We start from the raw sequence: 17,551 nt of genomic DNA, 5'->3' as shown, positions 1-17,551 counted from the left end.
GATGCGTAATTTGTGAAGATGTCTTGCTAGTGGGTACTCGACACAAAAGACTAGGAAAAGAGACAGAAGAAGCAGTAAATTAAACACCCAGATACACGTACAACAACAAGCCATAGATAACAGAGACAATATCAAAGACCAGACCTCTGAGGTGACTGGTTGAGACAGGCCATGGACAGAATGACTCAAAGCCTTGAGGAGTTGCATCCAGATGTTTTGTAACTGATATGAAAGGAGAAACAAGATTATCCTTAGTCTCACTAGAAAGGGGAAACTTATTACGTGATATTTGAAGGGACTCGTGAGATTGTGAAGCTTATAATAGGATGTTTAGGAGAAGAGACAAAGAAATTGGTGGGTAAACAAGTTGCTGGTCTGGCTCCCTTGACTGGCTAAGCCCATCACATGATCATCACAGTTTGTTAAGTTTTCTTATTAAACCCTTCTCCTAAGTGTTTTCCTATGTGAGGGTGCTCCATGTGTATGTGCATGTGTGTGTGAGACCTGCTAGTGAGCATGAAGCTGGACTAGCTGGCAAGTAGCAAGAGTGATCTAAATGGCTGCTATGGAAGATAGAGCCTGTGGATCAAAAGGTCTTATAGGAGTGGGGTCTGGCAGCTGAAGAGACTGGGGCCTGGGGCCAGCTACTGGATGGGCTGAGGGTCAAAGACCAGCCACTGGAGATCCCTCCATTTATGTGTGTGTGATGCTTCTAAATTGCAAGCTGGAGTAGCCAGCAAGTCACACCATAAGGTCTGGGAGCCAGTTACTGCAGAGACCATAGATCTGGGGCTGCAGACTGGGGAGACTGAGAGCAGCTACTGGAGGGATCCTAGGACAGAACCATGCACCAGAAAGTCCCATTTGTGAGTGTGTGAGTAAGCTTTGAAGCTGATTAGCTTGCAGGTGCGAACAGGATCATAGAATCACAGAATTATAGAATGTTTTGGGTCGGAAGGGACATTTGAAGGTCATTTAATCCAACCCCCCTGCAATGTGCAGGGACATCTACCACTAAACCAGGTTGCTCAGAGCCCCGTCCAACCTGGCCTTGAATGTTTCCAGGGATGGGGCATCTACCACATCTCTGGGCAACCTGCTCCAGTGTTTTATCACCCTCATTGTAAAAAATGTCTTTCTAATATCCAGTCCTTTTAGTTTAAAACCATCACCCCTTGTCCTATCGCAACAGGCGCTACTAAAAAGTCTGTCCTTATCTTTCATACAAGCCACCTTTAAGTACTGAAAAGCTGCAATAGGTTTCTATGGAGCCTTCTTTTCTCCAGGCTGAACAGTCCCAACTCAGCCTTTTCTCATAGCAGAGGTGCTCCAGCCCTCTAATAATTTTTGTGGCCCTCCTCTGGACCCGCTCCAACAGCTCCATGTCTTTCCTGTGCTGAGGGTTCCAGAGCTGGATGCAGGGCTCCAGGTGGGGTCTCACCAGAGAAGAAGAGAGTGGCAGAATCCCCTCCCTCGACCTGCTGGCCACGCTGCTTTGGATGCAGGCCAGGATATGGTTGGCTTTCTGGGCTGAGAGCACACATTGCTGTCTGCTGTCCAGCTTTTCATCCAGCAATACCCCCAAGTGTCTCAACAGGGTTGCTCTCAATCCCTTCACCCCTCAGCCTGCATTGATACTGGGGGTTGCCTTGACCCTTGTTGAACCTCATGAGGTTCTCATAGGCCTGCTTCCCGAGCTTGGATCCGGCCACTGGTATGATTCACGTCTGTGGGAGAGTTGTTTGTGGGTACATGGTGCCTGAAGGGGCACTGGTCTCCTGTCTGTGTTACTTTGCTGTTGGTCTGTTGTGTGTGCATGTATGCAAATTTGTGTGTGTGTGTATTGAGTGTACCTGCTCGGCCTCACCAGGGCCCAAACCTGAGCTGGCTCTTGGGGACTGGGCCAGGAGGACTTCCCTGAGTCTTTGGCTCTGGTGGACTGGGAACAATAACTGTCTTGGCTACTGAAGTTCACTGGATTTGGCATACCTTTAGCTCATAGTCTTAGGGGACTCTTTTGAATCACACTTTGCATGCAGAGGGAGGGAGCTGCAGGCACCGGGCTCGTAAGCAGCTTTACCCTGACTCTTGCTTCCAGGAGCCCCTAGACCCACAAGAGCCCTCACATGCCTCCAGAAACCCAAATCCAAGCACAAAACTTGTGTGGAAATACCAAAAGCAATCAATACAACACAGAGAGAGGATAGCCGCCAGAGTGCAGAATCAGGGTGCCAATGGCCCATTTTGTACAGTAATGGAAAGTTAATTAGGTGAAAAATGTTCCAAAGGAGCCTAAAGCTATATCACGCACAAAGGAGTAGACCTCCAAAACGCTGTTTGTTCCCATGAGTTTGGTCTGGAAGCAGACATAATTTTTTCTTGATCTCTGACCTGACAGCTGGTTGGATCTGGGGCACATTAAACAGACACCCAACACACTCACTGACACTACTAAAAGCACAAATACATTTTTTTCCCGTGTCCTGTACCTAGCATGCCCATCCTCTGAATCTCTTAGTGAAGGTGAAATGCAGTTCTGATACACAATTGTCCAAGTGCGAGCGAAAAAGTCTGTCTTGTCCACAAAAGTGCCCAGAGGAAAATTTAAAGCATGAAATCAATTTAGTATTGTACAAATACAGTGCAATATGTTTCCTTTTATGTATCAAAAATTCATGACCAAGTGTTATTGATAAAGAACCCATTTCTTTTTATTTTTCCAGGGTATTGAAAGGGGAAGAAACGGTGACAGAGGGGAAATAATGTTAGTGCTATTTCTTTTGTCAGCTATTTTCTCTCATTCTGTTTTGATTTTTATTTTATTGTTGTACTATTTTGTATCTATGTAAGTAATATGTAGACTGCTGACAAAATCGCTTTTCCTTGGCCTCCTTCAAAACACTGGCACATATATGAAAGATTAGAACAAACTCTTTAGTTTTAACTGAAGGGAAGACTTTCCATTGCATTGACATATTTAATTCTTTTAGGATTAAAAATGTCACTCACATCCCAGATCGATCTTGACATTTCCTCATCTGTTTGCTTATGGAAAATTATGAAAGAATTGAACAGCTGTTTACTATGGAGGCAATTACTGCAGAAATGCCAGTGCAAAATTATGAGGCAAAATCTGGCTGTGTTACCTTGCTTGCTCCCAAGGGCCAGAAAGATACTATATGCTGGTCATAGGTTATCACCATTATTAATCCATTAATCCATTACCACCATTATTAAAACCATTAAAAGCAATGGAATCTTGTTTTTAAACTTATAAAGTGATGATCTCTGAGGAAGCCACCTGAGAAAGTCTTCCTTAATCAATCACTTTCTACATCACATATCTTGAATTGTTTTCTTACACCTTCAGGAAAAATCTTTCATTCTCTTGAGAAACTATGACAAATCATGCATTCATTGCAAACCATGCATCAGCTGTATAGGTTTTACTCAACTTTTCTGCTTGCATATATATATGTATACACATACATACTGAATCTTTTAGAGAATAGGTGATAGGATGAGCACATAGAATTATACGAACTTACTGTGTTAGGGAGGCAAAAGATACGTGAAAACTATTCCAAAGATTAATATTTAGTTTTTAATACAGAAGTACTCAGCTGGCCTCAGTGTGCCAAGTCATCCTTTTCATGAATCACCCTGAGTACCAACACACACAAGGAATATTCAATGGAAATCTTGATGATGTAAAGGTCTGTATCAGAGAGACTGTCATAATACGATATACAGGAATCCTTGTCTCAGATTAGGCCTTCATCTGCGTAAAGATTCAATTTCTAATGGTGAGCAGGACTCTTCTGATAGCTTTCAAAGATGTATTTTCAGAATTATTATCCCAAGACTCATCATCCCCCACATGGCTGATTATTATTGTGCCTGGCTTCATTGAAGATGCAGAAAAGAATTACAAGCACTTATCCCATTTAAATATTGATATTAAGTATATCTATTAATGTATGAGTTGATCTGAAATAGAGGGCTCAGTAAATGAAGATCCTTCACATTTAGATTTGAAGTCTCAGTTACCCAAAGCAGAGGAAAGCTTGGCAGTTTACTCATCACTGAGTCAAGTCAATCATAACAAATGCTGCTTGTTTACCAACTCAACATAGAAACACATAAATGACAGTATGGGATCGGGTCTAGTATCTTAAGCCATGTCCCCAGAGATACTGTTTTGAATTTGCATCATTCTTATTCTTTTCCACAGTCCTGCATCTTGCTGTGTCAGGTCCTGTCTGGAGGGCTTCTTGTGCCCATGGTGGTGGTTTATACTGAATAGCTCTAAAGAGATTTTCTTTGCATTTGTCAATTCACTTTTTGAGTATATGTCAAATTTTAGTGTTTATGATAATTTGTAACAAGTAGATGAGCATCTTACCTGTGTGTTGTGTAAAGCATCTACTCTGGCTAGCTTTAAGACTGCCACCTGCTAGTTTAATTTCATTCACTTATGGGATAAGTAAGACAGTGAAAAATAACTTCCTATATGCTTATTCATATAATTCAGGCTTTTAGACCATTTTTGTGTTTCCCCTCAGCTATCTTTTTTGAATAGTCCTCCTATATGTAATTATTTCTTACAAAAGAGAAACTTTGATAACTTTGCTCATTCTTGTAGCCTTTACCTAAACACAGCTACATTATAAAATATTTTTACTTTGCTACTACATGAATTTTGACATGCATATGGAGAAAAGGAGGCAGAACTTCAAACAGAATTCAAGATGCAGGTATGTAACAGAATTATACAGCAGCATAATGATTATTTATTATTTTGTTCTGTTCTCTATTTAATTCCTAAGAACTTCTAACATCTCTTTTGTTTTTCTTCTCTGCCATAGTGTATTGAACTGACACTTTCATAGACTTCTCTCTCATATTCCTAAGAGCTTTTCTTAAACACTAACACTTCGCTTGGAGAACATCATTATACATACAATTTATTTTTTTTTTGTATGTGCTTCATTTGTACATAATTTCATTTATATACAATTCAATTTCCAAGTCCCTTAGTATTGTGCAGCTTTTCTTCTTACAATTATTAACAATCATTCTTTGTCTTTATTACTGTTGGTGTCATCAGAAAACATTATCATATAACTCTCTTCAGATCATTTATGAATATAGTGAAAAATAGTCTCTGGCAGAGACTCCTATGAGTTTTATTTATGATGTCACTTTATTGTGGAAACTTGGTAATAATGCTATTTTTTGTTTCCCATATTTTAATAACTTGCTAATCCATCTGAGGACCTTACCTCTTCTGCTATCACACGTAAATTTCTTTAAGATTGTTTGGAGAAGGATCTTACTAAATGCCTTTTGGAAATCCAGAAAAGTGTATCATCAGCTTGATTAGCATTATTTACATGTTTCAAGAACTCTAATAGATGATTCATTACTAAAGTAATTCTGAGTCAACTCTCATATATCATTTTTATCTGTGTGTTTACAAGTCCCTCTCCTAAGGTCAGTTTGGTCACTAGAGATGACAGCTTACTTGGCCACAGCTTTTCAGATTTTGCACAAAGCTCTCTAAAAAATTATTGTCACTGTAATCACCTACCAGTCAAGAGGCAGTTTTAGGAACACGTGATACAGCACAATTATTACATCAGTTATTTCCTTTTTAGTTCCTTGAGAACACTTAAGTTAATTCCAGCAGAAGTTTGATCCTTATCATCCTATCAACTATTAACAAGTTATACTGACGTTTCAGATGAGATGATACTGTGATAATCATATCCAGGAAGATAATTGTACCTCTCCATGTTCTTCCACTCTTAACACAGACACAGAATTTTGCATCTCCAGAGAAGTTTGTGCTAAGAAAAATAAAGTAAAATAAACTTAAGTAGTAGTTGGCAGGGGTAACCTGGGCTAGCAGCCAGACACCCACACAGCTGCTCACTCACTCTCCCTGCTCAACAGGACAGGGGCAGAAAGCAGGATGGAAAACCTCATGGGTTGAGATAAAGACAGGGAGATCTCTTACAAGTCACTGTCACAGGCAAAACAGACTCAGCAGTGGGAAATTAATTAAATTTATTGCCAGTTAAAATAAGTTTGGATAGCAAGAAACAAGACAACTTAAAACACTACTTTGCCCTCATCTCTTCCTTTTTCCCAGGCTCAGCTTCAGTCTTTCATTCCTGACTCTTCTATATCTCTCCTCCCTAATCGGTGGAGGGTGGTGGGAAATGGGCATTTTGGTCAGTCCATAACAGTTCCTCTCTGCCATGGTCTCTTGCACAGGCTTCAGGGGAAACTCTGCTCTGGCGCTTAGTGCATCTTCTCCCCCTACTTCTTCTCTGACCCTGGCCATTGCAGGGACATTTCTCACCTTTTTTCCTCACTCCTCACTGCCTGTGCAATGTTTTCAGGTTTCTTAAACACATTTTCCCAGAGACACCATCCACTTGACGGACAGGCTCTGTTGTGTCCTGTAGTGGGTCCATTGGAGCTGGCTGGAAACAGCTGGAAGTGGCTGTGTCCAGCATGGAGCAGCCCTGACATCTCCTCACAGAGGCTGTCCTGCAGCTCCCAGCAGCCAACGCCTGGGCACCAACAGCAGATACAATGACTAAATCCCTGTAAGCCACCAAGAGGTCCCTGGGAAGGAGATCAGCAAACTTGTTCCGCTCGGAATGAATTTGCTGTGACAAATGCAACCTTCGAGTGCGGAGAAACACAGAATCCTCACAGAATTTATTAGTGACCCAGCTTAAGACATCCACTGCAAAATCTTTGCTTTCATATCTAAGCTGGTGCCTAAATTCCTTCTGCATTGACTGGAGAGGCAGTTTAGAATCAGATTCACACCAGTTGTCATAATATTCCCTATATGAATGCTGAGGAAAAAACAGTACTGAGAAACACCGAGGAAACAGAGCATTTAAAATTACTCTTCTCTCTCTGGGTTAAGAACATGAATGAAAAAAACTCTCTGGAGATTAAAAATCCAAATTTTCCCTTTTTAGACATGGAGGAAAGAAGACTGAGCTGACGAAAACCATCTAATTCCTAGGAAGAGCCAGACCTCCTTAAGCTCAGGGGGCTTTGGAGTCCAGATATCTCCACACCCCTGGGGCGATGCTTGAATGAGTCACCCATCTCCAAATGCGAAATTTACCCAGTTCATCAGCTGAAGATGACCCAGAGCTCCCAATGTGCCTGGCTCTTCCTCTAGCTGGTGGCTGAGACTAGAAGAAGAGTTGCACTGTCTTCCTCCTTCAGTGCTTCTTAATAGTAAGCTTACATGTCACCTTGTTCAACAAGTTGACTACTACGAATTATACTTTTAGTGCTCAGGGTGTGGAGAGCCTAGACATGCAACTCTGTATTGGCAATTCTACTCATTTCAATACAGAGTATTACAACAGCTGGCCAGTGGTAATTATGTGATTCACCAAAGGTCAAAAAGTAATCTGACTGCACTGGGAAGTTGAATCTTAATCCAGTTAAGTTAGTGTTGCAATCACCTAGGTATCCTTCTCACTTTAGCGACAAGACTACAAAAGCAGCTGCAAAATCACTTTACCTTCTCTGCAGATGGAAAGAATCTGCCTTAGAGGAACTCCTGAAGTTGCCAGGCTGCAGACTGTGATTCTGTAATAATCCATGTAAAGAGTATGAAGGGAAAGAGACATGAGGGAATAAAATTACCAATGCTAAAATAATTACTTTTATGTATAAAGAGGAAAGCTCTGCATGAACTGTACAGCTTCTGAGATAAACAGGCATGTATGATTGTGCCAGTGTAATTTAGAGGGTTGTGGGAGAAGTGAAGCAAGAGTTTTTGTCCCTCAAGGATCTGTTCCTGCAGCCCACGTCAACAGAGGTATATGTACCGTGTAACTCCGTGTAGCCTGACCCATCAAAGGAATAATTTAATCTTCAGAACTTTCAATTTCTTGTTTCTCTGAACCACTTAAGTTCAATTCTTTTAATTAACATTTAAATGAGATTACAATTCCCTGTTTGCATTTTCAAAGGTCGTTAGGACTTTACAGCATTAGGCAATGTCCCTTTCATATCAAAGGATTTGAGAAATTTTCTCACATCCAGGCATTTTATACTTTCCCAGTACTGTTGATCTGGATTCATTTTGGTGCTTCTGCTTTAACTACTGATTGTACATGGGCTTGATAAGTAACGCAGACAGAAAAATGTGCATAATCCAGATTTCCCCAACAGTCAAGTAAATAGAAACTCCGCTGTCAAAATTCATTTCCATATTGTATAAAGCAAAGCTCAGAACTACTCTTTCTAAACACTCTCGTGTTTGCTCCTTTTTTCATTTCTCAAGAATATTTATTTTTCCCCCATTTTCCATCTCTTTATTACATCAGTAATATGCTCTGTGTCCTCGTTTCTCTGTTCCTTCACCCTCTGAGAGACCTGAGTATACACAGCATAGTAACATTCCTCACCAAGATATAAGCTTGTGCTGTTTGGCATAAGCCAGCATATAAGCAAAGCACTGTACGAACAGCTGTGTACGCAAAAGATATAGGTGGCATTCAGCATCACAGTCACAGGGCATTTAGCACTGGTGCCCTCACAAGGCCTCTTTTTGCTCTCGCCTGTGTGCTGTCCTGGTGACTGATGTCCATATGGGATAGCTCAATGAATGTGTCTTCTCTATGCTGTTTGTAATGTGCAAAGCCTCGGCGACACACATGAATTTCAACAGTGAATCAGTGGAGGCACCTTCCTTACAGGTGATAAGAGTGACTTCACTATACCCGAATTTTAGTTGACTCAAACAAAAGAAATCAGGAAGCGGTGCACCTGGAAAAAATGCATCTCTGCCTGACATTTGTAAATGGGAGATTCTGGTTTGGCTGTCACCTGGGCAGTGTGCAGTGGTAGTACACAACTGTAGGACAGCTGGATGTGCAAGCATCTGCCACATATTTAAACACAGAGAAGCATATGTTGAGCGTCCTGACAGTCCTGACTGTCCTGGGTTCGGCCAGGACAGGGTTAATTTTCACCGCACTCCAGGAAGGGACACAGCCGGGCGGGCTGACACCACCTGGCCAAACAGAGCAGGGTATTCCATACCATGTGCCGTCATGCTGGGTTCCGGTGGAGGGGAGATGAGCGGCGGGAACTCTCACTCGCGGCTCGGGAGCGCGGGCGGCGGCAGTTCGGGAGAGCGGCTCTGTGGGTTGTGCAGTTTGTGTTGTGTTTTCTCCTTATCTGTATCGTTGTTGTTACTGTTCCCTTTGTTTGCTGTTCTGTTAAACTGCCCTTATCCCGACCCACCGGTTTCTGCCTGTTTCTTTCCATTCTCCTCCACACCCTGGCAGGGGGAGGGGTGGCATAATATTAAATTTGGTGCCCAAGCTTGGGGCAGGGATAACGACAGGGCTGAGCAGCGGGTGCTGAAACAGCTTTCTTAGATTTTGTTAAATTTTGTGACACGCATTTTCTGTGTTAGTTAAACAGTCGCCGGTAAAAAATGTCTCTGACTTTGATAAAGTGGCTCTGCTATATAAATCCGTATTTGCACTATGTGTTCATTGACATGCTGTTCGTCATCACTGGGAAAAGGATCAGGATGATAATTTTGCTGTACTGTATGATTCCGACTTATGACATGATAACATCACTGTGCATGAAATTAGGCTTGTATTTGCATGCGGCACTGCGGTCATTTCCGTACCTCGGATCCTATGTCTTAGAATTTTTTAATAATTGAACCAAATCTGTGGGGAAAACCGAAGGGGATACCTTCCCCGACTCTGTCACCCCCCCTCTCTCCTTCAGGCTAGTCCTAACGGCTTTTGAGAATTTCAAGTACCCGTGGGATGCTCAGGCCAGCACTCTCCTTTTGTTCTGCCTCCTGAATGGGTTTTGGGTCTTGTTTAGGGTTAAACAAGTAGTTAAGAACATCATGCAGAGACCTGCCCTGGGGCTGGATAGCTGTGAGTGGCTGGGTGTGTGGGACAGCATGGGCAGGTGTCTAGGGCAGTGGGCACACCCAGTGTGTTTTAAACTCACCCCTGAACAAATACAGAATCCAGACAAAAACTAGTAAAATATCTGCAAAAAGTGTTCTGTCACCCTGAGAACTCCAGAGAGATACAAATCACCGCAATGTGCTGGGGTCTGGCCCACGCCTACCGAGCCCTGTTCAACCTGATTCAGTGCTCTAAAGGGGAAGGGGGGAGAAATGAAGCGCCAGGCGCTGCGGCTGGCGCTGTCCCCCCAGCCGGCCCTGCAGCTCCTCCAGCCCAGTAGGCAGTCACAGCCCCCCCGGACCAGCACCACCACTGCCGCTGCCACTGGCGTTGTCCCGGCTTCCCTGGTGGGCACTACAGTTGCTGTAGCTCCAGCTCCAGCCCCAGCTCCAGCTGCAGGCATCGCGGCTGAGCCCAATGACCAGCCTGTGCCGGTAGCAGTCACCCCTGTAAAACTAAAGAAAGACGCAAAGAGAGCAGATCGCTCCGGGAGGGATGACGATGAGCCAGGGTCATCGCAGGAGATAGAGACAGAGATCATCACCCGGTCCCTGTCCCTGAGCGAGCTGCGAGACATGCAGAAAGATTTCAGCCGACACCCAGGGGAGCACATTGTCACCAGGCTGCTGCAGTGCTGGGATAACGGTGCCAGCAGCTTGGAGTTAGAGGACAAGGAAGCCAAGCAGCTGGGATCCCTCGCCAGGGATGGGGGCATTGACAAGGCCATCGGGAAAAAGAAACAAGTCCTCAGCCTCTGGAGGAGACTTCTGTCAGGCGTGAGGGAGAGGTACCCCTTCAGTGATGATTTTGTATGTCATCCTGGCAAGTGGACCAATATGGAAAGGGGTATTCAGTACTTGAAGGAATTAGCTGTGCGGGAGCTGGTTTACTATGAACCAGACGATGACCAGTTGCCCAAGGACCCAGATGAAGTCCAGTGCACACCATCTATGTGGAGGAAGTTTGTGCGGAGCGCACCATCCTCATATGCCAACTCACTGGCAGTTGTAAACTGGAAAGGTAAGGAGGCACCAACAGTGGATGAGGTGGCTGTCAGACTCCACCAATATGAGGAAAGTCTCTCTTCCTCCCTTGTCTCAGCTGTGAAGAAACTGGCCCGGGAGGTGCGGCAAATCAAAGAGAATATACCCTACTCCCCCCCTGTACGGGCCAGCACCTCAGCTATTAGGGGCAAGGGTTCCTCTGCTCAGGAGAGAGAGTACAGAGGCTACACACCACGGGGCACCCTGTGGTTTTACCTGCGTGACCACGGAGAGGACATGAGGAAGTGGGATGTAAAACCCACCTCAAGTCTAGAGGCACGCGTGCGTGAGTTGTGAGGTAAAACAATCACAAAAGGGGATTCTGTTAGCAAAAATGCCACTCCAGTTTCCGGCAGCCAGCTCTCCAGACCAGGTAGGCAGTTTGATCTTGATTCCGATCCTCTGGAGGGGACCTCCAAGTCATTTTTACAGCAGGTGAGCAGCAAATTCTCTGACCAGGATTAGAGGGGCCCTGCCTCCAGCCAGGTGGAGGAAAGGGACAACCGCGTTTATTGGACGGTGTGGATTTGGTGGCTTGGCACGTCAGATCCACAAGAGTATAAAGCTCTAGTGGACACTAGTGCACAGTGTAATTTAATGCCATCAGAGTTCCAAGGGTCAGAGTCCATTTGTATTTTGGGAGTGACAGGGGGGTCCCAAGAGCTGAGTGTATTGGAGGCTGAAGTGAGCCTCACTGGGCAGGAGTGGTAGAAGCACCACATTGTAACTGGCCCTGAGTGCTGCCGTGCCAGACATGCTAGAACTTCAATATCAGCTGGAGTCAAAGGCAGCCAAGTGGTACACTACAACTGACATTGCTAATGCATTCTTCTCCGTCCTTTTGGCAGCAGAGTGCAGGCCACAATTTGCTTTCACCTGGAGGGGCATACAGTACACCTGGAATCGACTGCCCCAGGGGTGGAAACACAGTCCCACCATTTGCCATGGACTAATCCAGACTGCACTCGAAAAGGTTGAAGCTCCAGAACATCTGCAGTACATCGATGACATCATTGTATGGGGTGATGCAGCGGAGGAAGTTTTTGAGCAAGGGGAGAAAATAGTTCCGATCCTTCTGAAAGCCAGTTTCACCATTAAGCGAAGTAAAGTCAAGGGACCTGCGCAAGAGATCCAGTTTTTGGGAATAAAATGGCAGGATGGGCGCCGTCAAATCCCAATGGATGTCACCAACAAAATAGCAGCTATGTCTCCACCAACCAGCAAAAAGGAAGCACAGGCCTTCCTGGGTGTTGTGGGTTTTTGGAGGATGCACATCCCAAATTACAGCCAGATTGTAAGTCCTCTGTACCACGTGACCCGGAAGAAGAATGATTTTGAATGGGACCCTGAGCAATGACAGGCATTTGAGCAAATGAAACGGGAGATAGTTCATGCCGTAGCCCTTGGTCCAGTCCGGTCAGGGCAAGATGTTAAAAACGTGCTCTACACCGCAGCCGGGGAGAACGGCCCAACCTGGAGTCTCTGGCAAAAAGCACCAGGGGAGACTTGAGGTCGACCCCTGGGGTTTTGGAGCCGGGGATACAAAGGATCCGAGGCCCGCTATACTCCCACTGAAAAAGAGATTCTGGCAGCATATGAAGGCGTTCGAGCTGCTTCAGAAGTGGTCGGCACTGAAGCACAGCTCCTCCTAGCTCCACGATTGCCGGTCCTGGGCTGGATGTTCAAAGAGAGGGTCCCCTCTACGCATCATGCCACCGATGCTACGTGGAGTAAGTGGGTCGCGCTGATCACCCAGCGTGCCCGAATGGGAAACCCCAGTCGCCCAGGAATTCTGGAGGTAATCATGGACTGGCCAGAAGGCAAAGATTTTGGAGCATCGCCAGAGGAGGAGGTGACACCTGCTGAAGAGGCCCCACTGTATAACCAGCTGCCAGAAGATAAGAAACAGTATGCCCTGTTCACGGATGGGTCCTGTCGCATTGTTGGGAAGCAGCAGAGGTGGAAGGCTGCTGTATGGAGCCCTACACGACAAGTCGCGGAAACTGCCGAGGGAGAAGATGAGTCAAGCCAGTTTGCAGAGGTGAAAGCCATCCAGCTGGCTTTAGACATTGCCAGTCGAGAGAAGTGGCCAGTGCTCTATCTTTACACTGACTCCTGGATGGTGGCCAATGCCTTGAAGGGGGGTGGCTGCAGCAATGGAAGAAGAACAACTGGCAGCGCAGAGGCAAACCTATCTGGGCTGCCCCATTGTGGCAAGATATTGCTGCCCATCTGGAGCAGTTGGTTGTAAAAGTCTGTCACGTGGACGCCCACATCCCTAAGAGTCGGGCCACTGAAGAACATCAAAACAACCAGCAGGTGGATCAGGCTGCTAAGATTGAAGTGGCTCAGGTGGATCTGGACTGGCAACATAAGGGTGAACTCTTTATAGCTTGGTGGGCCCATGACACCTCGGGCCACCAAGGAAGAGACGCGACATACAGATGGGCTCGTGACCGAGGGGTGGACTTGACCATGGACACCATCGCACAGGTTATCCATGAATGTGAGACATGCGCTGCAATCAAGCAAGCCAAGTGGGTAAAGCCTCAGTGGTATGGAGAACGATGGCTAAAATACAAATATGGGGAGGCTTGGCAGATTGACTACATCACACTGCCACAAACCCGCCAAGGCAAGCACTATGTGCTCACAGTGGTGGAGGCCACCACCGGATGGCTGGAAACCTACCCTGTGGCCCATGCCACTGCCCGGAATACCATCCTGGGCCTTGAAAAACAAGTCCTGTGGTGACATGTCACTCCCAAAAAAGTTGAGTCTAACAAAGGGACTCACTTTCGCAACAGCCTCATAGACACCTGGGCCAAAGAACACGGTATCGAGTGGGTGTATCACATCCCCTACCATGCACCAGCCTCTGGAAAGATCGAACAGTACAATGGGCTGCTAAAAACCACTTTGAGGGCAATGGGGTGTGGGACTTTCAAAAATTGGGATACTCATTTAGCAAAGGCCACCTGGTTGGTTAACATCAGGGGACCCACCAACCGGCCTGGTCCTGCCCAGTCAAAACCTCAGCACCCTGTAGAAGGAGATAAAGTCCCTGTAGTGCACATGCGCAACATGTTAGGGAAGACAGTTTGGGTTAGTCCTGCCTCGGGCAAAGGCAAGCCCATCTGCGGGATTGCTATTGCTCAAGGACCTGGGTGTACCTGGTGGGTAAGGTGGAAGGATGGGGAAGTCCGATGTGTACCTCATGGGGATTTGATTTTGGGTGAGAATAGTCCATAGATAAATTGTATAAAGTTAATTGTTAAAATAACCCTGTCACTGTCTGTTATCACTGTTATAATTGTTATATGTTATACCAGTAGTAGCATAGTAAGAATCGTCCAGATTAAAGAAGGATGGACTTTTTGATGAAAACCTAGCAGAGCACAGCGATGATGGGACTGGACCTGGTTTTCAACAACTGGCACCCCGCAACTTCATCAAGATCAACATCTCTTGCAGACTGTGGGCACGGGCTGCACCAGATACATCAGCCGTGAGCTCCGGATGCAGCAAGTGACCACCCATCACCACACATCACCTCTCCTGTCACGGAAGACCATTACGACAGATGGAGCCCAAAGTCATGGATTAAATGAACTCAACAGACACTTTAGAGTGATGATGCATAGACTAAGGGAATGATATCTGGAGACAGGAGAAGTGGTGGTGATCAACTGGACAATGGGGGACCTGGGCATGACGTAGATGGCATGGAATAAGGGGTGGATAATGTCCAGGGTTTGGCCAGGACAGGGTTAATTTTCACCGCACTCCAGGAAGGGACACAGCCGGGCGGGCTGACACCACCTGGCCAAACAGAGCAGGGTATTCCATACCATGTGCCATCATGCTGGGTTCCGGTGGAGGGGAGATGGGCGGCGGGAGCTCTCACTCGCGGCTCGGGAGCGCGGGCGGCAGCAGTTCGGGAGAACGGCTCTGTGGGTTGTGCAGTTTGTGTTGTGTTTTCTCCTTATCTGTATCATTGTTGTTATTGTTCCCTTTGTTTGCTGTTCTGTTAAACTGCCCTTATCCCGACCCACCGGTTTCTGCCTGTTTCTTTCCATTCTCCTCCGCACCCTGGTGGGGGGAGGGGCAGCCGCGTGGCACTTTTGTTGCCGGCTGCAGCCAAACCTAACACTGACATAACTCATGTTTTTTAATTGTGTGGGATCTCTGAGCATTGCTGTTCCAAACATTGTTTTCTATTTTCTGCATCTCTGTTCTCTCGACTGAGGGATTAAAGAGATACAATTAATTTCATTTATCTGTCTTTTCAAGAGAAAGAGCCTTAAATTAATTCCCAAATTTAGCTGTCTGTTCAGTGGAGAGTGGAACCAACTTCGGAAGGCCACCAGCTCAAGTACAAACCTATTACAGTGAGGTAGAGCTCTAACGTGATTACTTTAGGCACAGGTTAGGAGGTACAGGTTGGAAATTATGCCCTGTGTTAGACTTTTAAGGGGCATTTACGTTCCTGTATCCCGAAGTGATTTTCTGATAGGCTAGGCCAACTTTGGAGAAGGTGTAACTTTTCTTTACCTCTGAGTTTGCTACAGCTCTGAGTCTAAACAGTGCCTGACCAGTTGTCAGTTATACCCAGAAAAGACTTACAAACTCATCATTCTAACTGAACTGATCTTCTTGTGAACTCTGAGGTTCTATTTCTTGTTGAATTGTGGCATTTTTAGAACATGCCTTATGCCTGAAATTGTTATACCTGCTGAGATCATATAGAAGGGATGACGTTATCTTATCCGGTATGTCAGAGTGATTTCTGGAATAACTGCTTCCCAAAAGAAAACACAGTTTTTAATTCTAAAAGACCTAGCTAGTGCATTCCAAAAGAAAATCTGCAATGCACACACAGTGTGGACTGCCAGGGAAACAGGACCTGGAAGAGATTTGGGAACAAAGTTATCTGACACTGTGACAGTATTCAAATACTCCATATCTTCCTTTCAAAACTAGTCCTTCACAGATAATATTTTCCTTACAAAAGAACAACACGAATAGCAAAGCTCCTCGGGATCTTTTCAACCTGAATCCATTACTTTCAAAGTTCGAGCAAAGACACGCAGTGGGAAACTGGCCAGTGTGACAAGAGTAACAACTTCCTGGTGTAGAAACAAGGGGAGTGCAGCCACAGTTGTCATTTGTCATGGTGAGAATGTTTGACTGATGATGAAAATCAAATCAAAATTACTTATGAGCCACAACACAAAAGCACTGCACAATGAATCTCTTATCTAGCAATTAGACAGCAAGTGAGCAAATCACGGATAACAAGGATGCCTCTACGTGTCACTTCAGGGGCACATTTCAAACAGAAGAATCCTGGAAAAGTAAAGAAAGATAATCAATATGATGATTAATGACAGTAATTTCACACAAACATCTGGGAAATTAAGCATGCTGTTTAGGAGTTGTTTCTTGCAGTGACTTGCGAAGGGATGAATGAGTTGCAAACCAAACTTCACATCAATATATTGAAAAGTGTAGTAGCAACAACACTTCTTTTATATTGGAAACTTTCCAGAAATTAAATACTAATATAAAAAAATCTTTTAAAATATTGTTTTTTCAAATACTTATTTTTGTTTGTTTTCTTGGATGTTGCTTTACTTTTTCAGCTTACCTACCCTAGTTTTCCTGAATTATAACTTGACTATTTCAGATTTAGGGAAAAAAAAAAAAAAATCATGTGGGAAAGAAGTATTTAAGTGAAAATGTCTGTATGTTGCATTTAATGTGACACACACTGAAGTAAAAAAATATGGTTTTAAGTCTTGGAAAAGCTCCTTTGCATTCTGAATGTTTGTGCAGAAGATCATAATACACTTCCTTTTGGGCTGAAAGAGACTCCGGCAAACATTGGCTAGGCATTGATCAGGTTCTAGCTTTTTGCACAAGTGAAGCACAATTCATATGTGCACCTAAACTTTGCATACCTTATAACAAAAATCTTATCAGTACAGAGTCATTTTCACCACCAGCAGTAGTACATTGGCAATATGCTCGGAGAAAAGGCAGTTTGACTCATGTATTGTAGATTTTAGGACTGAATAATGTTTATTGAAGTGCAATCCTCACAACTCATAGTACGCGCCCAGAGTTTTCCCAGTTGGCTTAGTAGGTTGTCTACAAAATACTTGTTTCTTTTATCCTTAGCGTCTTCTGAGTAGAAAATGAGCATGTTCCATGTCATTGTATGCTGTTTAGAACTGAAGAAAGTCATAAATAATACATTAATGTATTTTAATTCTGTTGACAGTTATTGATGTCCATATATCTAGTTGATTTTGTTCACTGATTGTAATAATTCCAACAAGTAGCATGGAATTGGTTGGCAAGCTATGATTAAGAACATTTGTTATAATATAATCAGTTTTGGTTAACCTAGTATTGATTGTGTTTCTTCATTGGAAAGATTTTTGGAGAAGAACAATTCCTGGAAGCTAAATTTTGAATTTGGGCCCACACAATTATGTGAATATA

Source organism: Opisthocomus hoazin, chromosome 3 (assembly GCF_030867145.1).
Source record: "Opisthocomus hoazin isolate bOpiHoa1 chromosome 3, bOpiHoa1.hap1, whole genome shotgun sequence".
Taxonomy (NCBI): Eukaryota; Metazoa; Chordata; class Aves; order Opisthocomiformes; family Opisthocomidae; genus Opisthocomus; species Opisthocomus hoazin.
Note: the sequence above shows the minus strand (reverse complement) of the source record.